Source organism: Seriola aureovittata, chromosome 21, assembly GCF_021018895.1.
Source record: "Seriola aureovittata isolate HTS-2021-v1 ecotype China chromosome 21, ASM2101889v1, whole genome shotgun sequence".
NCBI lineage: Eukaryota > Metazoa > Chordata > Actinopteri > Carangiformes > Carangidae > Seriola > Seriola aureovittata.
In genome coordinates, this window is record NC_079384.1 from 11,978,442 (window position 1) to 12,002,818 (window position 24,377).

General features: G+C 43.2%; 1 protein-coding gene across 1 annotated transcript in view; it reads right to left on the reverse strand.

The window, feature by feature from the left end:
* The window catches only part of LOC130161981 (zinc finger MIZ domain-containing protein 1-like), a 113,922-nt gene that overhangs the window by 62,846 nt on the left and 26,699 nt on the right, over positions 1 to 24,377 (reverse strand). The window contains exon 2 of the mRNA XM_056365394.1: positions 20,693 to 20,794. The gene's annotated coding sequence lies outside the window, so the exon portion shown is untranslated. The remainder of the gene's footprint in view (positions 1 to 20,692; positions 20,795 to 24,377) is intronic.

The window sequence follows — 24,377 nt, forward strand, 5'->3', positions numbered from 1 at the left end:
CCTCTCATTTTCACTGGCAAAAAAACAAGCATAAAGAAAGCTAGCCTAGGAGAAAATAAAGCATCGATTTTGCACACTGCCCTCTCTACGGCAGAGGACTCCGATCAATAGGCTCAAGTAATACTCTGCACAAGTTTAATGCTTGAGCTGTACAGAGGCAGACAAGTGCTTTGTCTGGAAATTATTCCTTTTTTTTCTTTTTTATTGCACCACCACCGATGTTCTGTTTGAAAGCAAAACAAAATCAACTAGATCTGTTTAAAGAAACAGCGGCACAGACGAGGATGACGAAAGCGGCAGTTTGCACTGTGGTCAAGGGTTTATCTTAATCAATGGAGGAAGTTGCACGTGTAAGCCACTTTGTAGGATCATCAGAAAAGGAAAGCGAGACAGAGAGAGAGGAGGAAGTGGGTCAGGCCGTCAGGAGAGGGAGAGGTCATATTGCTAACCAGCAGCCGACCAGAGAGATGACCTCAAGCTGAGGTTGTGACCTTTGACACAGAGCAGTACCAAAGGCTGGAGAAAGAGATTCAGTCACTCTCCATGAACCAAGGCTGGGTAAAGATAAGCATCAGATTCTTTCAAGTAGTAATAAGAAAACTACACTCTGAAAGCTGTGCAGGTGATCCAGTGCCTTCTGACACTGCCAGAGCAGACAGAGAGAATCTGTGAATGACTCCGCTAATGAGGCAACGGCTGAGCATGTGGGGGAATCTGAGAAACTGAATAAAAAAAACAAAAAACTGTAACCTCCTCTTTACCCCGCAAAAATTTCATTTCCTGACTGCTCTCTTTTTCCTTTTAAGGTGCCTCCAAAGTCAGAGAGAAAAACTCCCGCGCCACCTGTAAAACGTTAAAAAGCATTGACCCACAGATTTGAACACTCATTAAGCGTTTTTAAAGTGGAGAAGTCTCTGAGATCCCCTCTCTCAGATGTTTCCCTCTGTGTCGACCAACTGGTATATCAAGTTCAGGAAATTAGCCAGTTCCTGTTGGGGGAAGAGAAAAGAGAGCTGAGAGAGGCCAGCGTCAATGCAGCTCAGTTTTTACTACGACGCTCAGGCCTCTATTACATCCTGAAGCCAGAATCACACAGACTCATGGCTTGTCTATGCTTATATGTTTAGCCCAGGAAACCACTTTACTGTGTTTTCATTAAAATTCGGTTAAATAAAAAAAATCCTGCTGCCTGCCTGAATGCAGCATGATAAATTGCAGCTCAGACATGTGAACACATCAGAGACAGAACAGTGGCTAGGCATCTCAACACCTCACAAACACACAGAGATTTCCTCAGGTTAGTTCTGTGCAAATAATATGGCCATTAGGTCATTTAATATCCTCTGGATAAATTGCTGTGGACCCCTGAGACACGACTGCTGTCCACACATCAGGAACCAATCAAAGGTCCCTCCTGGTTATGGCAAAGACTCTGTCAGGCTTGAAGCAGCAACATGTCCCCAGGGAAATAGAAAAAGGCCAAATAATCAAAGACACTCCGCCACTTCCTGCCCTTTATCGGCCCAGAGCATCTCAACAAGCCCGATTCTGTCCTGTGATGAGGCTTTCCTCGCTTTAACCGAATTAAACACCAGCGAGATTATGCTGCGGATTTCAGTACAAGTTGACCCCCTGAGTTGTCGGATGAGTGACAGCACCACCGCTGCTACCACCACCACCACCACCACCGCTGCTACCACCACCACCACCACGAGACTGGGTTTGGCATGTCACACAACTGTGACCCCTGTCGCAGTCACAACCCAGACGCACACACACATTGGTTGTAGCATAGGTTGAAACCCTAACCCTGCTGTTTCCATTGCACTCTTCAAACAGACAACTGGCCCTGCAGCATGTGGTGCAAAAAGCGTTCTCATGCAAGAATAAGCAAGCACACACACACACACACACACACACACACACACACACACACACACACACAAAAACCAACAAGTTAAAGCGAGAAAATGTAAGTTGTTTACAGAATTTTCCACAGAAAAATCCTCTCAAAGTCAGGTCACTGTGGGTAGAAAACTAGCCAACTGGGCTCCAGAGTGGCTTGAGTCTGCACAGTGTCTACTCAAACTCTGTTGACCGGCAGGCGTCGAGGCAGACTCTTGCATGCTGCAACTGAAATTAGGTTAGAAGAAGTCATTTGTCTTTTGTGGAGGGAAAGCAAGTGGGGGGAAGAAAAAAAAAAAAACGGAGGCGAAAGAGGCCAGATTGAGCAGGAAGGCTGTAAAGGGGAAGGAGTTCATGCAGACTAACATCTGTGATATTTCTTCACTTCATACTCGTTCTCCCATCCCCCTTGCCTTGGGTGTGCCAAATGCTAAGGTGGGGCTTACAAAAACAGCAAAGAGCGAGGGTATTTTTTTGGTTAGCACAAGTGTTGTGCATGCTGCTTCCACTGATGGCCGTGTGCCCCCTCAGGTTCTGGAGATCAAACTTTTCTTTGGAATATGAATCAAACAACATTAGTTATATTGTTGTTATCAAAGTCTATCAGAAACTGGATTAGACCAAGAGGTTAGGCTGAACAGTAGCGACAGTTTGGCTAAAACGTTTTTTCCTGTTGGTTTGTTAGCAAATAAACAGACATGGACATGAGAAATTTGGTATAGCTCACTCCTCAACTACTTTAAAAGACAGTAGTAGCTAAGATTGACTCTATTTTACAAGTTTTCCACTGATTTATATTAAAAAGCAAATATACCTCATCTCTGTTTCATTGCCAGCAAACTATGAAAATTAGACTCTTCGATCTTGGCACAGGAAGCAAACTACATGTATCATTTAATCGGTTATCTGACAGTAAAACATTATATAACATGTATTTACACTTGATATTTCCAGGCCATGAGGTGGAAAAGAGATTATTCCTAGATCTTATTGTATAAGTATTACCCACCTGCAAGAGGAAGGTAAATATGTCAGTATTCAGTGCACATGCCTTTCTCTGGCTTTCTCAAGAGAAACCAGAAAAATATGCAAATTTTTAAAATGACTAACAACACAACTGCTATCAAAAGGCAATGGGCGGAGGGCTATCGGTGATAATTGCTTATGGATAACCTGTAATTTCGCAGCCATGCTGTTGCTGAGTTGTTTATAAAATGGCTCATTAAGGGAGCTAAAAGGCTAACTAGCATAGCGTGCTAACAGCTCATCCCTCTCTAGCGGGCTGGGGAGGGGGGTGGGAGAGCTCACTTCACCGCATTGGTTCATTATCTCAGCCTCCTCCCAGGTACAGTGCAACCACAAGCTGCCTCAGCTTGCTTGAACAGATACTTACAGCTTGTTGGGCTTGCCCCACTTCACCTCAGATACATTACACACACACACACACACACACACACACACACACACACACACACACACAAAGCATCTCTGTGCTCTTATCGAATCACTTGCTAAAAGGTGTTTTCCTGCCGTGGGGATGCCTGCAATTTTTGTCAAGGTGTGCTCAAGATTTCTGTGACCTTTCAAACACTAGAATGAAAAGCAAAGCTAATTACTCAACTGAAATAAATATAAAAGTGGAAACAGTTGTAGACCTCTCTAATGTAGCAGGTGGTTGTACAAATTGTTACATTGTTTTCTAATACTATATTTATTAGAAACATTTAAGGTATTTTAAGATGTGCTATTTTGTAGAGCTGCAACCAAAGGTTTGGTCTATAAAATGTAGCACATTACTGTAAAATGCCCACCATAGTTTAACTGAACCTGAGCTAATGTCTTCGTTACACAGAAAAGGCAGAAAAACACCAAAATATTCAAATTACAATCATCAAAAACAAAAAGAGAAAAGTAGCAAATTCTCTCATTTAAGCAGCTGAAACCAACAAATGATTCACATTGAAATTTATTTATAATCTACTTGATTAATTGACTTGTGTCTACCCTCCTCTTCCGACTAATGTTTGTGTCTGGATGTGGCCCCTGCAGCCCCCCCCCCCTCCCCCGCCCCCCTCATCCAAGACCAGGCCAGACCAGACCAGACAGGGTCAGCACCGGTCTGCTGAGAAACACTTTGCCGTTGCTGCCACCTTGTTCTCGGGTCTGGGAACGTTGTTTGTCTGCTGGCTCAGATGGTGCCTCCTGTCTCCAAGATGAGACCACCCCTCCTTTCCCCCCCCTCTCAGCCCTTGTGGCCCTCCTCAACCCCACCCGCCGCCGCCCCCGCAGTAGTTGGGCCCACCCCACAGGGGGGTTGAATTTAATAAAGGCTCCCTCAGCCACATGCTAAAAAGGTATGCAAATGTGCAGGTCCTTCTGTTTTCTGATGTTCTTTCCCCCCCATCCAACTGACTGGCTCTTCTCTCCAAGCCGAAGCCAAACACAGAGGGAGGGAGAGAGAGAGAGAGAGAGTGTGTGTATGTGTGTGAGAGAGTTTGGGTGTTTGTTTTTCAGAGGAATGGATTATTTTGTTAGGATTGCTCCTGGGTATTTGATCTGAAAAGCTATTACGATGATTGCGATTAGAATTAATTACATTATGAGCTACAGGAACAGTGAAAGAGGTACTTGACGTGCTTCCTTGTGGAAAGAGGAATCATAAACGCACACGCATCCAATAATTCCTCGAGAGCAGCAAGATGAAATTAATAGTGCCGCAAAATTGGCAACCTCAAGGCCATCGCTAATAAATAAAATAATAAAAATTAAACACCCTTACATATATGTGCTGTAAAAACCAAAACAATATTGACTTCTCCAGCCTTCTGCAGCAGCTCCCTCCTGCTCCTCCTCCCACATATCAGTGATCCCTATCTAATACAAAGGGCCCAGGCCTTGCATGGCTACCATGATGACCCGTGTTCATGAGGAGGTGAGAGCTGATCATTTTGTTCCGATGTAGTGAGCCGTGACAGGCAGCAGTGCGGGAAGGAGGGCGTGGGGGAGGGAGGGCGGGGGGAAAAGGGAGGAGAGGAAGGCCACAGAGGGACCCACCAGAAGCAGCAGCGAGCCAGGCCAGACTGAGGGGACCAGCCTTTCCTGCTGCTTCCTTCCCGTGCTCTTGGCCAGCTGAGCAATCAGGTCACCTCTCTTTCCAGTGTCGCTTCTGGTCAATTGTTCTCCTCCATCTCTCTCTCTCTCTCCCTCCGTCTCTTTTTCTCTTTCTCCCCCTCCTCTCCTCCCAGTGCCACAGCCTGCAGCTGTTGCGGCTGATGTCATTTTTTGATAGGATTTTGTCCGTGCCTGCTTGTTGGTGCGCTGCCTCCAAACAAACGCGAGCGCAGCGAGAGGACCTCATTTATAGACGCTGCGAACACGAGGGGCGGACGGGCGACTGCGACGCTGCCCTCATGCAAAGCGGAGATGATATGCAAACTCAGATTTGTTCTTTCGAGTCCTTCCTGGTATCATTGTGAAAACACCCTCCCTTAACTATGCAACAACACAAGAACAAGCTCTCCAGTCATGCTAGCATGCTCCGAATGTTTACTCTTGACCCCACACTGGCCATGATTAAGGAAGAGAACAGGAAGTACACAAACATGCCCTTTTGACCTCCTACAGCCACCGTTCAGTGAGTACAACTAGTTCTTCAAGCTGAATATCAGCTCATACTGTAAGCAGAGCTGAACCTATACCGAGCTACATTTACAAAACAATATCAAATCCTCATCCTGAGGGCGTTTCAGGAAAATCCACTGCAGAAACTAATACACTGCTCGCTCCCAGCTACGAAAAGAGACAGAGAGAGGGAGTTGTGATGATGCTAGCTGACAGTTAATTCCCAGCTTTGAGCACAAGATTTACTCCAATATGGTCATGAAGAAAACTCCCTCTTTTTTTTTTTTTTTTTTTTAAACATGTTCCAAGAGAGTTAGCTGGAGACTTTATGTCAGGGACAGATTAGATCACGTCTTGGCTTGTTCGGAGACCACGAATATTTACATTATTGGTTCAAATAGCATCTGAATGAGCACATCGAACCCCCATCAAGGACAGAACAGGGCATGCCTGCAGATTTGGCACATTCTGGTCCCTATAAAGAGAGATGAACATGATATTCAGAGTCTTGTTTTTTTTTTTTTTTTTCTTTACCAGGGGTAATGTATCTTAAAATGAGCAATCTCACAAGATTGAACAGATTCTTGAAACACCAATCTGTCAAAACCGAGAATGAGATAAATAAAGTCTGTATGTGCAGCAATGAGACACAACTGTTGTCTTGACCTTGAAATAACTGCCACTTATGAAAAGCTGTTTTGGTATGAGAGACACCGATTATAGCCCATTTCTAGGCCAGCACATAATCAGTGTCCAAGTTCCAAATCAATGACCTACTTTCAAGCACACACACACATATCTACTGCACATACGCTGCGAGGCAAACTCTCTTTTAACAGCTTAATGTGGAGAAAGACTGAAATCAAATCGAGCTGACACTTTGTTTTGATCTGAAAATGTGTCCAAGTGCAGATATTCAGAAACCCAAATGAGGGCAGCATGATTTCATAACAGCAGGCAGAGCAGCGGAGGCCCTCCGCAGAGCTGCTTGTGTTATTTTGACACTGGCTGGCAGTGAGGGGGGCACCGAGGTCACGAACGTCAGTGCTTTACTAGTGAGAGTAGATCAGATCTGACCTGGATAAAGTGGAGAACAGTCGGCGCTGGCCTCCACAGCCTCCCGCGCTGCGAGGAAATGTGAGCAGCGGCTTGGTCGGTGAGGTCAGGACTGCACAGAGAGCAGCCCCAGCATGCCACTTCTTAATGCAGGGTGGGCTATTTACAGAAACACCCCATCGCCAACCTCTCACTGCTCCCCCTCCGACTCGCCTCTACAACCCCCTCGAGCGGATCCACCGCCGCCACCGCCACCTCCACCGCACAGCTCCGTGTACCATGCGGTCATGCAGACAGATGGAGAGAGACTTTTCAGATCACCCAGCTCCGTCCTCTACAACTGTGGAAACACTTACTTCCCCCAACGCGATCTCCTGACTTTACTTTTTAAATGAGATGTTATTTGACCCGTGGGTCTAAACATTCAAGATGAGGCAGAGAGAGGACAGAGAGGCTAAATGTGCTGTCCATACATACACATGCTGCTGTCATGTGGAACCGCCCCGGGCAGGCTGAACGCTGATGACAAAGACAGACCAGCAGACATGATTTAATGAATGGAGGACACAGTAGTACATGTGCATTCATTTCCTGATGCAAGGTTTCCCCTCACACAACTCACCCACATCACAAAAAAAAAGAAACCTCTTTCGCTTCACATTAGTCACATGTCCATACGTATACTGAAAACATTTTTGGTTTAATTAATTATTAACTATTAATCATTAATTCTTTACGCCTTTCCTTGCACACCTCCGTCGGAAGTAATGGGGGACAAAATCTGCAATCCTCTTTTCATGCAAAAAGTTCAGCTGAAGCTAATATGAGGCTTCAGCAGTCTGAGTTACACAATTCAAGGGAGTACGGTCATTTCAGTTCAGTGTCCCTCCCTCTGCAGAGGGACAGTAAAACAAGACTGCAGCGCTGGAAGATACCTTCTTGATTTTTCTACCTCAGACTGCTGAAGCCTCAAATTAGCCACAGCTGAAGTTAAAGGAGCACTTGACATAATAAAGGAAAAAAAAAAGGGTCAAAATCAATGCAGCAGAGCCAGAAATATTGTCTTGTTTTTTTCTTCCACACATTCTTGTCAAAACCTAGTGACTACATTACCCACAAAGCAACTCGACCACCAAAGGGTCTGCTCGGAGATCCGTGTCCTGTGCTAGTAGCGTCTAATGTAGCTTCAAACTGCCGCGACTGCATTATTAAGTTGATGTGGACAAGCGGAATAATTACAGCAACCAGTAACCTCTGAAATATTCATATGGGCACGAGAGTATTGTTGTATGGCAGAGCTGAAAGAAATGTGAGGTTATCCTTTAACAGCCATTCACATAATTTCACTTTTATTTGATTTGGACTTCTTTTTGCTGTCAGCCTTTGATATCTCCATCTTGGAAAATTTCGACTGCCACAAACCGCACTTTGAACTGTTTTCACTGAAACTATTTCCTAGAGAAGAAATAAGACAGTGAGTTCTGTGAGTAATCCAGAGTAACTCTGACATTGTTCCTATAAGGATTTCTGGCTGTTAAAATTTTCTTTTTTCAGTGAAGACCAAAAATAAAAGCCCATTCACCTCCATTGTGTCGAGTTGGAGGCAGAGATCTCGAAAACCTGGGCAAATAAAACCAAAAACCATCGCCAAGACTTCCAGAGGTTAAGTGTGAAAACATGTTCAAGTGTGTGAAGCAAAACCTTCTAAAATGATTATTTCAGAGAGGTATGGCGGATATTAGCTGCATTATGCCAGCTGAAGAAAAACAGCCATATAATTGCAGGTACAGTATGTTGGTGTGCACCTTGGCCTGCTGAAACGTCAAGAAGAAGCCTTGGGCTGTTACATATTTTGACGCAATCCTCCATCTCTCTTTGTGTGTGTGTGTGTGTGTGTGTGTGTGTGTGTGTGTGTGTGTGTGTGTGTGTGTGTGTGTGTGGTTTGAGCCTGCCATTTCTCCGAGGGAGCATTGATCCAGCATAATGACTTTTGTGGAAAATGCTCTCTCCACAATGGACAACCTTGTCTTGTGTCATACTTGTTATCAGGTTTAGACAACACAGGAGCAGAATTCGAACGTGTCAGTCACTAGACTAATCCTTCTCCTTTTTCTCCTGCAAGGTACATCAGGTTTTGTCACTGAATCAGGGGTCAAAAAAAAAAACGGAAAAAAAAATTATGCACATTATGCTGAAATGGTATACAAACAAATCAATTTTTCGCGTTCACGCATGGTTTCACAAAACTATTCCTCCAATGCAGAGAAACAGGCATGAAATACGTTTGGCTGAGAATAACTGCTAATACACTGAATGAGTGGAAGTGCTTGTGAAAGTGATGGTGAAACCAGTTTTTTTTTTTTTTTTTTTTTTTTTTTTTTTTTAAATCAATGAAAATGAGAGGCAGAGTTAGCTATTCACCCAGGCTTTATCACTGCAGACTAAATGAATGACTTCCTTTCTTGGGGCTTTGCAGGTCTCAAGCAAGGTTAAACGGGTATATCCTGCTGACCCCATTCCCCCAGTTCAACCATAAACATGACCCACTCCGGTTCTCTCACTGCAGCGGAGCGAGAGTGGTCAAAGTAAAAAGTTCACGCTGAGAGTGAAGGAAACACGAGATACATAGGCCGTGATCCACATGGGTTTGGAAAAGTGGGATTTTAAAGTAAAGCAAGCAAATTAAGAAAAAATATTTGGGCATTACAAAAAAAAAGCACACAAGTATAGAAATCATCTGGAAACAAGACAACGGCATGAAGAGCCACTGCGCTGCCCAGGGCATTGTAGTCTGACAAAGAGCTCAGAGCTGTGTTTCTGGTGGAAAAAAAAAAAAAGAAAAAAAAAAAAGCAGAACAAATGGGGATTACAATATTTGAGGAAATAGAGTCTTTCAGTTGACCTACATCTCCCACAGAGACTTGAAATTATAATCCCAGCATACATGTTCAGCTATTGAATTTTTAGATTCTGTATCAACACCATGAAATTGTGTTAGATAGCAACTAAATGGGTAAGAATAAAAAAAAAAGGAGATTAGTGGCAAGAGATGCTGACAGCACTTAACGCATCTGGAGGTTGAAATGTTGGCTGACAGTTCATGATTTCACTTCATTTCATTTTTAATGCAGACTTGACAGCTTCAGATCCAAACATTTGTGTTTACAGTGTGTCTATATATTAACACCTTCTGTTAGACTACAACAATAAGTTTAAACACACAGAAGAATCCACTTAAGGCTGTGAGCTTAAAAAAAAAAAAAAAAAAAGCCTGAGACACATTAAATCATTCTTTACCATTTAGCAGCAGCCTCTAAGGTTTTGATTAGAGTATTCATTGAACCCTGCACTTTAACACTCCGAATCAATTAGATGAACCAGCGTGCACACACACACACACACACTTATATACACATTTGAACTGGTTAAATTGAATAATGATTTAATGCACTGCCATCCTCTGGCAAAGTCCAGCGCAATAATCATACTCACTCACAAACAACATCCATTAATGGCTTTAGTGATGGTGATGTAATTGCGAAAAAAAAGAAGAAAAAAAAAAGCACTTTTCAGTGATCTAAATGCATAAGAAGAGAAGCTCTCTCTCTCCTGGGTGTAGAGTTTGGAGTACAGTTTGTTGCGAATAGATTACTTGATGATTATGAGAGAATGACAAAAAAAAAAAAGGAGAAGTGCAAAATAAAGTCACATCCTTCTGTCTTTCAGGACTAACCACATGTTGGCAGCAGTTTCGAACACTTCCAACTATTACTGCTTATGCTTTATTTGAAATAATTTGCATTGTTTAATCCATACTTCATAAGGAAAGCTTGGAATTAAAATCACAAGGCAGCAATAAAACAAGCTGTGTTATTACACCTTATATTTTCCTCCTGTTTTATGTTCTATAGTAACTAGTTTTCATTTCTGCCCTCTAAAACACTCGCCTTGCTGTACAAATAAAGATTATCATTACATTATTGACTATTTAAACAGAACCTCCAGTGTGTGTGTGTGTGTGGGTGTGTGTGTGTGACAGAGACAGAAAGAAAGGCAAAGAGGGAGAGTGTGTGTGCATGTACTGTATGTTTACGAAGCCTCAGGAAATACCAGGACAGACACGCTGACTCTCCAGCACTTCAGGCCCATGTGACTGGAAACACACAGGCCGGATTGTTTGCATGTTTGCTCGGGGGCCGCGATAAGAACATTTGGTTAGAGAGAAATATCAAAGCAGGGCTTGAACCGTCTGAATCTGGTCCTGCCACTGGAGGTGTGGTCCAGTTCTGGCTGCTTATCTCGCGTTAAACTTTTGTTTTTGAGTTATCAGCCATCCTGTTAATTTGCATGATGACTCTTGCGTCCGTGTCCCCGTAGCGATCCAGTGCGACTAGCACTCCATTGGCTTCCTGCTCTCATTACATTAGCATAATGCAGATGCAACCGGAGTCGGTAACCTTGCTGTTGCTCAGCACTATTTACAGCAAATACACACGAAAGCTGTGAGAGCTGCAGCGCTTGACACTTTTTCTTTACTAACCTACTTTCTCTCCTTTTTCTACGTTCCTCTGTATCAATTCATCAATGCATCTATTTCTATACTTTTTCATTCTAAAAAGCACAGGGGAAACACATTCACCAGAAATGTAGCATTTAATGTGACACAAATGCGTGTGACAATAGATTTGAACTTTGGAAGGTATACTAGACTTTGAACTGACACTGGATCTGCAGCTTTATCAGCTTTACGTCTCACATTCAGAGATACTATCATCATTTAAAGACAATTTACACTGAATCAAGTTTCTAACCATATTTTTAACTTTAATTTGCTCTTGAACTTCAACTTCAAATGTATAGTTTCCCCTTTTAATAGCTAACACACAAACATTTCCAATTCATTGAAGTGCTGTCGTGCCTCCTTGTGAAAGGTCAGGGGAAACCCAAGGGCTGATCATTATAAAACTCTGGGGCCTTTTCCACCGAGCTGTGGAGGCTAAACAGCGGTGGCAGTGATGTAAATATTTTGAGGAAAAGCTCTAATCTCTTACCTCTTCATTTCCTCATATAATAAATATTTAAGCAAATCTCATTACCATAGGTTTGCATGTCAGCTTGAAACTAAATGAACCAAATTGCACAGAATAAGAGGCGATGCAGGTGTAAAGATGTGTAATATCCCAGGAATTTTGAGAGCAAAATAAAAAAATAAAAAAAATAAATAAAAAGGACGCTGCCATAAAATGCTCTCACTCATTGTTCTCTTTGTGTTTGTACCTGGCACGCAGCGACCTGTCTGGCTGGACTTTTGTGCGTTTTTCTGAACAAAAGCACATCACCATTAATCTCTCACAAAGATGCTATTATAAACGTCATTAAATATGGTGTCCGGCAAAAGGTACGAGCGGCCAGTCTGAATAATTAATTCCTACTGTTCGTGCTGCGGGGGGACTCTTCTGATCAGAGCTCAACCTGGTAAAACGCTCTGTTATGATTGGCTAATGCAAGGTCAGTGTCTTAAGAGACCCCGCTCTAATATCCAGGAGCAATTAGTGTCTGCTGTGCGGGTGTTGCACATGTTATTATGTGATAGGGGAGCGAGAGTGACCGCAGGTAGAGATTTAATGTCGTGTTTATGCTGTTGCCAAGCAAAACAGTTTATTGGAGCACAAAGCACAGAGACAACTGGTTACTCACTGGCGGTCACATGGCGAAAGAGAAAAGAGTTTCAAAAGGAAGCAGGGTTGGAAAAAAACAAGCCACAAAGAGAGCTAAGCATACATTTATACCATTATTTATAGTTCATACAAAAATCATTATTTTCTCTATTGAAGGCTGCATTCAAACAGACACTGGTCCTAAAGACAAAGCCTCCTCATTCATTTCACTGGCATGGGCTAAAGCAAAAGAAACGCAGGCTTGTCCAGCAAAACAATGCAATGCAACATCATCTGCCAATCATACATGTGCAAGCGTACACCCACGCTACATCACATTCTAACACCAACAACTAATTTCTACACTTGACTTCGCAATTGTCGAGACAGAGGAGAAGATCTTCTACCTGATAAGAGATTTTAAAGCTTTCCAGAGCTTTAAAATCTCTGGAAAGCCTGAGATTTTCCACAGCTTTAAAACCCTGCCTCAAAGTGGGCAACTACACACGACGAAACCATCATAGGAAATGTTTTTCCACGGCCCGTAAGCCTCGTAGTGTTCGAGCGTTCGATCAGATTTCAGTTCTGTTGCTCGGGTTCGATTCTCAGACTGCGTTGAGGGGCTGAGATGTGTCTGATGCGCGTTACGTTACCGTGATAGCGGGCGATTGTGAACTGTCATGCCTATTGGCTGTGGCATGACGAAATATTTACTTAACTGTAAAGGTTTTTCATTTGGTGATCTCTGTATTTGTTGCCATTTTACAAATGTGACACAATAAAAAAAATCACATTACTGTGGCGAAATGTTATTAATAACACATATTATATAAATATGAAAATGAACAAATCTTGCAGCACCCTTGGTCGAGCTTTACGGCACCCTAACTGCTACAGAGTAATCACACTGTGCAGTGTTGGCATCTGATGAGCCTTCAAATGTATGGATGTATAGTTCAAACTGGACTGGACCTGAAACGCAGCTGGCTGTTTTTGCTAGGAAGCCAGAGAGGGAAGATCAGTGGACTGGAGGAGCAAACTGTACAAGGCACGGTAAAGGTGGTTGTAAAGTAAGTGCACGTCAGGTGAAAAGACACCTATAGCAAGGGAGTGACCGGCATTCCACATCCTCCCCAGGAAAACAGCAAGTTAAACAAGAAACATGAGCGTTCCCACTGGAGTGAGAAGAGGGAACAGTGCAGAAACATACACAGCCGTAAGAAAAGACCACTGTCTCCATCAAGACACAGAGGCAATGAAAGAGGTCAAACAGAGAGTTCCAGTAAGAATGGCTGAGAGATGGACACTGAACAAGCTCGGCGTCTACCCCCTATGAGTCAATCCATTGTGAGGCATACAACACGCAAGTCAAGTTCCCAGTGAATCAGAGCAGTCAGCTGCCGTCCACCACCTCAAGGCACAGGGCCAGGCTAGCACAGGACCACAGACATGTGACCAGCTGTCTCGCACAACCACCGTTACTGTACCGCGTCTCACCAGGACGGAGACGTCGACAGTAAGCTCTCAGATCGGTTCCTCTTAATGGATTCACTTCAAAACATGTTTGAACAAGTTCTCTGAGTTTGTTCAGCTCAGGCAGATAATATACTGCCATGATATAGTAGGAACAGAGGTAGCAGGTGTTTGTAAATCTATAGATGACTGCCACGTGTGATTTACAGCCCGCTGTCAGGAGGGTGCAGTGACATCAATACTGCAGCAGGAGTTTGTCTGAGGCCTCGCCGAGGACACCAAAATAACGCCCCACTTCTACCCGCCCGCCCCTCCTCCTCCTCCTCCTCCCCACCGACAGCGATACACAACACTACACGTGCAGCTGTCTAAATATTACTTCTCCCTTCTTCTCCTTTTCATCTTCACATTCCTCTGCTCCTCTCTCTATCGCCTTTTCTGTCCCTGGACGCGAGCTCGCGGCCGCCGAGCAGGATGAGTTTAGGAGGAACAACTGTTCCGACCGTTCAGACCGCCGCAACTGGGGATGTCCACATTTGGTGCAGCGTTGTCTTCGTGTTGAAAGTCCGAGCCGGGGGGGGGGGGCTGGGAATAACTCACCTTCTGCTGTCCGGCTTTGAGCTATAACCAGCGGCACACCTGTGGTACCAATTATCTTGTAGCTAACCACAATTAGATTATTCCGAATGTAAATAGTATTTTCTACAAGGCTCTGCAGCAGGCAGTACCTTTTTTTTTTTTTCTTTTTGTGAGTACGAGTCATCACTAAATCACTGTATGCAATTAGGCTTTTTAATGCAATTTATATAAGAAGCCAGACTAAAGCTAATCTCATAAAAGGACAAACAGAGCCATTAAAAGTCCTCTGCTCTTTACTTCATTACTGGCTCAGCTTGCTCTCCTTATGCTAAGAGTCCCCAGGTGCATGAATGTTTCATGGCCACCCTGCTGCCTGTTTCCCTCTGCTCAGATTCAGCCTTTTCTCCCTCCTCCCTGAGGAAGCTCAAAAACTACGCTGTCAATTGCACTCTCTTACACTCTGCTACCATCATCATCAGCCATTAGTGGGGTGGTGGTGGTGGTGGTGGTGGTGGTGGGGGCAGCGGCATACAAGACAGCTGTTTTGCCTTGATGACTCAATCATCCCCTTCAGTGGGATTAGCATCAGTATCATCATCCTCATCATCGCCTTTGATCCCAGAAATTACCAAACAAGTCTGAAATTGATGACTATCGGTTTGTCTGCCACGAATTCCAGGGCGTTCAAAAAAGAAAAGGAAAAAAAAAAAAGAGAGATCTGACTTCATTGTGTGGCGCTCAATCGCGCTACAGAGCTTGAGGAGATGAATTTGTAATATCCAACATATTCTATATCAAAGCCTTTTGAAAGAACCAAAGGAACAAATTATTAATTTCACAGTTTGTCAAGGTGACAAAGTGCTGTAAATACTGAAATATCTGTTTTTCTTATTTCTCCGTGGCTAAAGATCCAAGAGCTGCGGATCAATTACAGATCTTTTTACTGATGTAAAAGTACTCAAGTATAATTAAATGTTTGACATGCAAAAATTCAAACAAACATCTGTAGTGGGCTGATGTTGAGCTAACTTTAAAGGAATAGTACTTGTGGCATTTCGGGAAATGGGAAAGAGTTAGTCGAGTCTGTTCAATATGAAGCTCAAGCTTGAAGAACTTTCAACCGCAGCAAACTGGATCTGGGCTCATATTTGTCTCCGGCTGTAAATACATCTTCAAACTGGGCCACTTGAATGGCAGTCAGATCAGCTGATGCGCTAATTCAAGGCCCTGCAGCGCTGCCACTATCATCATTTCATTAGCTTTACACAGACAGACAATATTAACACATGGAGCGTTTGGCGGAAGCTGTGTGGAGTCGAGTCAAACTCGTTGGTTCTCGGTTATGTTTTACGACGAGAATGTACCGACCTAATGAGGCCACAGTGACTGCTTTCACTGATGCATTAATATGGCAGCAATAAGCAGAAGAAAGGCTCGTTAATGCGGTCGTATTTCAAGAGGCAGCATCGAGGTAGACCATTCACAAAGCCAACAGCATCTCAATGCCAAGTGTTCTTAAAACATATTACGCCATGCCATTAATTAATCTGTTGGCTTGCGAAGCGTAGCTTATTCAGGCTATTCATCATGAACAGGAAATTGACAAGTTATCCGTGGATGGCATGTCAAAGGGATATCAGCTTTAATTTTGCATCAAAGGAAGTGAGCACTACTCCGTTTGTTCAATACTCTTTGTTTTCTTCGCAGCGTCTTCGTTTGAGCAGAGCCAGGCCGATAGCTTATAGAAAGACACGCGAGATGTAAAGGAGGCTTGAAGATTCAACAGGGTCACGGGACAGTAGGGGAAGTTCATCTCGGAGCCAAGTGTTGCTTAATGGCTTCCTCCTGCTGTATGTCAACTCAGACCATCGGAGCGGGCCGCGGAGAACATCTGTCCCGGATAGACAAACACTTTGTTCCACCGCAGTCACCCCTGTCAATCAAACGTGTTCTGGCACGCGGCTGACTATCACCATGCGGTTGCGACTGCTTTTGAAGACACTGCGCCTGCACCGGCTACAAGCACGAGCGTCTACATTTGTGTCTGTCTATGGGAAAGTGGGGATGACGCCGCGTCTATTTTTAGTCCAGTACACTGAGTTCTGCCTCTGTGTTATGCTGCTCTGTTCCTAGGACAGGGTCATCAGCAGCAGCAGAGAACACCGGGATAGCTCCGGCTCTGCTCCCTGACCCCGGCCCTCCGGCTCCTACATACATCAGTGGGAGAGACCTACAAGATTCCGGGGCGGCGGTTAAGGGGAGGCTATCTGCAAAAAAAAAGAAAGAAAAAAAAACACACAAAGACACTTTCTTGACGGATGCCATGTTCATCCACCTTGTTCTCTCTTCGGTGACTAATGGGCTGATAATTCAGCTGTCACCCTGGCACATTATCTCGCGCTTTCTCATGGGAAGAATACCACCCCGGAATATCTCCGCCACAGTCTCAGCCCTCAGTGAGATATGGCCGAGAAGATTCCCAAAGCTGGTTTACAACTAAAGGTATTGTGAAGAAAACAAAGCTGGGATCAGATGGAAAATCCTCATAGAGCGATAAGCACTGAGGAAACACCCCCCCACCCCACAAAAAAAAAAAAAAAGAAGATAAGATTGTAGATGTTAGAAGTTTCGAGGAGGCAACCTGGCTCGAGTACTTTCTTGTCACGCCTAGTTAGTCACCCAGTTGTGTACGGGAAAATCATCTTCACACTCATCTGATGCACATCAGTGATGAACCATTGAGTCAGTAGTCATGCTGACACAAAAGCTTCGAGGGTGAAATCCTTGGATACCATTGAGATACGATCAATATGTGTTATTCATTCTACAGTGTTGTGCAATTATTATCCAGTTAAGCGAATTCCTGCGTTTCAGAGAATGTTTTTGGACACTCTCGCAGTCTGAATTTGATCTTGTCACATCGAGCTACGGGTAATGAGCTGGGGGTGAAAATCTTTTGGAGGGCTCGCATTCGAAAAACTGCAACATAGCTTGTAGCCGCGCTGCACTTTAATTACCGAAGCTACTGTTTGTGTAGAAACAGGTTCTTCAGTCTGGTAAAAGACGACCACCTTTTTCTTGGATTCTTGGGGGAATTTAAATAGTTTTGTACTTCACTGAAGAGAGCTCACTGTTGGTGCTGATGATTTAGATAAACCTATCACTCCCCGTGGCAGCTGCACTGGAAATATCCTGGTATCATGTCACATCATGTAAGTCGGTTATTTGCAGGAATAAAACGCACTGACTGACAACAAAATGGCCCAGAAATGCAAGGTAAAGTATCTTGCAAGGGCTAATTTCCACAGAATTTAACTCAATACCACAATAAAAATTATGACAAATATGACCTTTCCAGCCCCTTTTATCTTGCACTAACTTTGGGGAATAGCCCTGAAGTTACTGATCTCCTGTCTTCATGCAGTAAATATAATCCAAAGTTCGATTCCTGTTGAAACTGTACATAAAAATTAAAAAAAAAAAAAAAAAATCACATGCTGAATGTTGGGTGTGGTCTTTCAACCTCTGTTCATGGGCCTCTTCCAAATTTCTCATTTCGAGTGTGACACTTCATTCTGTGTTACAATATGCTTTTGCTTTCTTTTCCCTCTAAGCACCTTGCTTCAGGAAACACCCTTGCACAGACACTACAACAGCCTCATCACGCTTATCAGTTCAACAGCTTGTCATTCAGACCTCTGGGTGTTCGGGTTGAATGATAAACTCTCACTGCTCCGCCGTTCACTTGTTTAATAAAGTACTTCCACTTGACTCGACACCGGTCAGTGGAACAGGGGAGTTGTGATTGTGCCCGGGTGTGAAGCTGCTACAAAATATTTGGCTATGGGCTATTTTATCAAAATGTCTCTCTGTTATTATATTCAACAGAAATCTCTTCAGAGTAAGAGTTCACTCCAACAAGTGATAATATTCCCTCTAATAGGCTTGAATGTTATGAAACCTGAAGTTAAGTGGCGGGCTCTGGTCTCTTTGTTTTCCTGCACAGGGGAGGTGGACATGTGTGCAGAGCCAGGCCCTCTATCCTTCCTGTTCAGTTACCAGAGGCCTCGCACTTATCAGTTCCAGATCTCACAAGAACAGAGAGAAAGAGAGAGACCACTGACAGGAAGGGGATTTTTTTTTTCCCCTCCTCCCTTTTTCCTTTAGAGAGGTTAACAGAATGTCTGCACCCCTCACATTTCGCAGAGGAAAGCGATTATTCATTAGGGTTTACACCGGTGCTGCAGAGACAAAGACCAACCTGGCAACCCAAAGAAATAAAGGACAATACAACCAACAATTTTGTCTTGCAAAAACTGCCAGAATTCCAGTCCAGCTTCTCCAATATAAACATTTTCTGTTTTATAACACCGTCAACTGAATATCTTTTGGTTTTGGACTGCTGGTCAGACAAAACAAGCAATCTGAAGGTGTCCCCCTTGTGCTCTACGAGCCCATGATGGGCAGTGTTCACCATTTTCTAACATTTTATAGACTAAATAAAACCTAATCAATAAAGAAAAAATAATTATTAGTTACAGCCCTGCACACATTTCATTTCAGGAAGACTGTATGTTGGCTAGCAACCTCAGAGGTTACACTTATCTATTAGAGACTGTTGCCATTTCCTTTGACTGCAGCCTTTCCGTCAAACCCGGCTATATTTTCCCTCCACATCGTCAGTGAGAGGAGAAAAAAAAAAAAAAATCTGTCATTGAGAGTAAGAGAGAGAGAGAACTGACTGTGAAGCACTCATGTCATGTCCCTGTTCATGTCATATTCCCCTCGTTTCACTTGCTCTCACTGTCTACCTCGCCTGACATTTCCACAATAATCACTTTGGTTTATCCCACTCAGCTGTGTGGCGGGCAGATGTTTGTCAGGGCACCGTATTCCTCAGCATTCAGACTGCTCTAATCAAGATTAACCACTCTTATCTATTCAGTGTGTGTGTGTGTGTGTGTGTGTGTGTGTGTGTGTGTGTGTGTGTGTGTGTTTGTGTGGATGCTGGATGTCCCAATTCCTAATCCATGAAGCCATAGCTGTATTGTATAATACAGCGGACGAACCAATTACATTCCCTTTCCACGACATAATTCTCCCTTTTAGTGGAGCGTACGCTGAGCTACATATTGCATAAGGATGATCTACTGGCTTGCTGGTGAAGCGGATAGTCATGACCTTCTGTATACATGCGCGCGCATGTGTCTTCACTCTGCATATGATCTTGGTTGTCGGCAAAAAAACCAAAACAAAACGTAAACAGACGCAACATCTCAGCACTTAGCAGGCAGTTACTCAGACCCCCCCCCCAGCTCTGTGAGGTGAGCCGACCCTGGCCACACACAAACTGCTGCCATCACATGTTTACCAAAGACACTGGAGCACAGCGGAGGACAGAGCATGTCCGAGCAAACAAAGTTGTGGTCTTTAAATCACTGCGGTGACAGGGGATGCTGATATCTTGTTTCCAGTAACAAGCTCTGTTTGATTCCAGCTGTGACATTACATCTTTTGCAGAAATTTTTCAGGCAAAGCGACATCACAGCTAATTAGGATGTGTCCTTACAGAGCCTGGGAAGTCTCAGCGATTTAAACAAAAAAAAAGAAAAGAATGGGATCTCTTCCACATTGGTTTTGTGCTCTCAAATTATTTACTTCTTGTGCACAAATTAGTCATTTCTGCTCTCAAATTTATGGGAAATAAAGGTAAACAATTTAGTTTTCATCTGAGGATTGTTGCAAAACAAACTAAGTAGTCTGATTAGTGCTAGTCACTCACATTAGCTCTCCAAGCTTCTTTGTATTGTAGCTCTACTGTGCTGTTTACTCCCCGGGGGTATTTTGTTCTCAGGATTGTGCATCTAAAAAGGGCTATTGATGCTCTCCAAGCTAGCTACATTAGCTTGGTTGTTAATTTAATAATAAGTTTGTTTCACATCACAGTTTTTTAGAAAAGATTTATCTAAGTATCTAAAAGCCATTTCTCTCTTGTGGTGTAAATAAAAGTAAAGCAGAGCTAACAGGCTATGATAGCTTTCTCCATTTTGGACTCTCCTTTCCTTTAAAGATCAACAATGTCACAATTGCTTGCTATTCGTCAACAGCACAAGTTCACCACCAAAGATGAAAGCGAATCCGATTTTGCTGCATAGTTTTAACTGTAACGTGCCTGTCATACACAGTTACAACAGCAAATAACTAACAGCCGCCAAATGTAGCATCGGCTACCAAAACACAGCTGCTAGCCTGTCGCTAACATCCTGGCTGCTCCTAAAAAGGCACAACAACCTGTAGGTTCCTCTCATTTGAGGTATAGTTTTAAACAACTTTTAACCCTGATATTTGCCGGGCTCTGAAGGTCCCACCATATACAAGTAAGAAAAAGGAAAAAAACTCACCTGTGTTGACTTCAATCGTAGTTTCTTCTTCACCACGAAAGACCCCCCCACCCATTCACACACCAGGAGGAGAAACACTCCAGCGCCTCACCTCTTCAGTCCCTGAGAGAAATCAGAGGGGAGAAAGAAAAATACATCAATCACCGCTGCATTATCCACCAATCTCCAAACACTGAATTATTACATTTGCATTTTTTTCTCCCTGAAAATCAAGCCCACTCAATGATTTTACTCCTCGCTGATTCCTTTGGGCACTGAGTGGCTTCCATCTGCGCCTTGCTGAACGTGATGCACTCCTTCCCTGCACGGTTAAGCTCCTTCATGCTCTCGTGCCCATGACGGACAAATCAAAAAAAAAAAAAAAAACCAGCACATACTTTACATGATCAGTATGGCATCATAAACATCACACAAGTTCAGTGTCATGGCACATTCACGAGTCACTCCTGATTGACTGATAAGCCGATTAAGAGAGGCCTTCACCATAGTTTAGCACTTAGCTCGTCTGGCAGGGCTTGTGTGTTTGCCCGGTGACATTCAGACCCTTCAAAATGACCGCGGTTCAAAAAAGGTGGGAACCAGTGTGAGAATGCATTATAATTATATACAAGCCCGGTAAAGACTTAATACAAAAACTGAGCACCAAAATGTAAACAAATTTCAAATCATGATTTGAAATAAAAAGAAAATTTTTTTTTTCTTTCAGTTAACAATCGTGTCGTATCAATGTTTATGAGACTTCAGATTCCCTGATCAATTAATCATTGTAACTATGAACATAATTATGAGCATAAAAACTATAGGCTGGATTCTAGCATGTGTTATCCTTTTCATAAACCTGAGCCTCTGCTGGCATCTGAGAGAGAATAAACAAACATAAAATGCTTTGAATGTTTACATATATAACTATTTCACTGCCGGAATGAACGAATGAATGAATGAATGACTGTTGTAACTTTATTTTGTAGCTCTGTGAAACCTCAAATGTAAAGAAAAAGAAGTCAAATTGAGACGCTGAAAGACATTATTCAGGTCTTCGTGTGAGGGTCAGCGTGATGTCAACTAAATTAAAGTCCTAGACCCCTCTTTGAATGAAGGGTCAAGGTTAAGGTGGCACTTCTAGACAAAGATCTTTTAAGGTGGCAGGCCACTCGGCAGGTTAAAGAGTATAAACAAACTATTGGCCTTTCTCTTTGTCCCTGTCCTCAACTCAATTTTTTCCACTAACTCTCCCTCTTTTGCTCAAAGGACATGACACTAATTTTCATGGAGTCAAAGAAAACGTTGGAGGGCATCAGGCAGTTTTTTTTTCTTTTTTTCCACTCCTCAAATGTTGAACCATGAAATTTCAAGGAGCTAAATGGGATGGTAGAAGAAAAGAAAGAATAAAAATGTCTTCAGGCTGTTTGCTTTAGCTCTGTGAATGTATGTGGAGTGTGTAAGTATGTAACAAATGTGATTTTTCCCACCACTCCTCCTCCTCCTCCTCCTCCTTTATCAACCCTTCCTTAAACTTTATAGCTGTATCCTGTTGGAGCATCATTTTCATCAGGCGTCTGCTTAGTGACACACAGCATGTTAGCCATTTCTGTCCCCTACCAGAACTCCTCTGGCTTCTCCTGAGCTCATGCTTTGGTTGACAGGACAAGGCTAATGCTCCAAATATAAATACTGTCTAACCACAAGGTGTATTTTCACATTCAGTGGGAGAAGGCAGTCCCTTGTGCCTTGCACTTTTTTAATCCTTTTTTTTTTTTTTTTTATCATTGGAAGATTTTTCAGGCAGCATTTCTCCCCTGTTGGAAGTGCCGCTCTCTGAAAAGAGAGTGGAAGAGAGCTGGGGGCTCAATGGGTTTGGGAGGGAGAAGGAGGAGGAGGAGGGGTTGACGCTGGGTGCCTCCTTTTTAAAGCCAGATTCTCCCCAGATACCTCTGTGCTATTCATCAACAGCTTTTCCAGGGCTGTGAAAAATCAATGTGCTCTGCACTGCAAACAGTTCATAATGACGGGGGATGGAGGGAAAAAAAAAAAGCTCAACTGCAACAGAATTGATTTGTTTAAGTACAATAACACGGCTCTGCAGCGCGGCGAGGAGGAGGCTCGAGCGCCCAGACAAAGACTGACTGGCAGTATGAAACCACAAGCAGTAATTGATAAACTGCTGGCAAAGTGCAAATCTGAAATACAGAAGCTTGTTATCTAATTAAAGGAGTTTTTCTCTGAATTACCACCTGACAGAGGAAAATACACTTTACAGTCTCAAGTGACTGTAAATCTTCTCTAAGACAGAGTAAAGGCCAAATAAAGAGTTTTAAAAACCATAAAACATTTCTCTGTTATGAGATGATTAGGAAAAAACACTTAATTGTGTGTCTGTGCAAAACCCCTAAACTGTTCATTGTTTAATTTACAAAGATACAACACAAAGAAGCAGCAAATCTTCACACTTGAGAAGCTGGAACCAGTGAATATTTTTCCATTTTGAGCTAAACCATGGATTAATGACCACGATTGATGATGCATTTACTATAAATCTACTGATAAACCACAAAAAAAGCCAATCCATATCATATTCACACACACACATCTGCACTAATCATGCGTGCAACTTGCATGCACACACACACACACTTTATTTGTGCTTTTGGCAGGAGTCACTGCATCCCCCAGCCAATTCAAAGCACATGCAGAGAGGGTTTGATGCTGCACAAAGCCAAGTCATCAGAATGTTTAAAAGATGACACCAGACTTCTGCTAGAAAAAACACAAACATTCACAAGGTGAGATTTTAAAAACCTCCTGATTCTGCAGGATCCTAGAGTAAGTTGTGTCAAGATAAGCCAGCACAATAAAACATCTCACCCTGCCTCTTTTAAGCCGACTGCAGAGGTGCATTTATCATTGTTATTATTCCTTCAGAGAGGCCCTCCCAGGTTTAATTGAATCCTCATGGAGTCAAAATCCCCACTGTCGCTGCAGCCACCGGAGCTGGACAAGCTCATTCCGCCCCAGTCAGCGCACTGGGTTTTCCTCGACGGCATGAGGAACATGTCCTCCTGTGCAAAGCGGTCACAACGAGTCAGACAGGTGGCGGTAGCTGGACGCCACCCGCTTAGCCCAGACAATAGCAGGAGAGAGGCACCTGAGGGAGAAACTCTCACCCGGCTCTGTTCTCAACGCTGTGGGGAAAGCTCTTGAGAACCACAGGCTGTCCATGCGCCCAGCCAGCTCTCAGGGGCCATTATTCCCAGTGGGCCACACTTGCATTTTGACTGGTAAATACAGTAGGTTTTGAACGCATGTGGACATGAATCATGTGAACAAACAGAACGGTAAAAGGATTAGATAGGCTTTTTGGCCTCTGTGTTATAGTAGCTTAGAAACACAATCATGCACAACTGTGAGCTGATGAATATGCTGAGTGAAATTAATGATGACACGATGATACGTAACCAAAAAAACTTCAAATGACCTCCAAACAATCTTGCATTGTTTTCATCTTTTCACCACATAGCACATATTAAACAGATATGTAGAAGTTTACAAGGCAGGCAGATAACTGTGTGAAAAGTACATTTTACCATTATGTTCTTAGTAAGTACCAGCTCTGAAACTTTTGACCTCCCTTTCACCTCCCTCAGTAGTGCTCCACTTCCACTTGGTGTTACCTTGGCACAAAAATCAC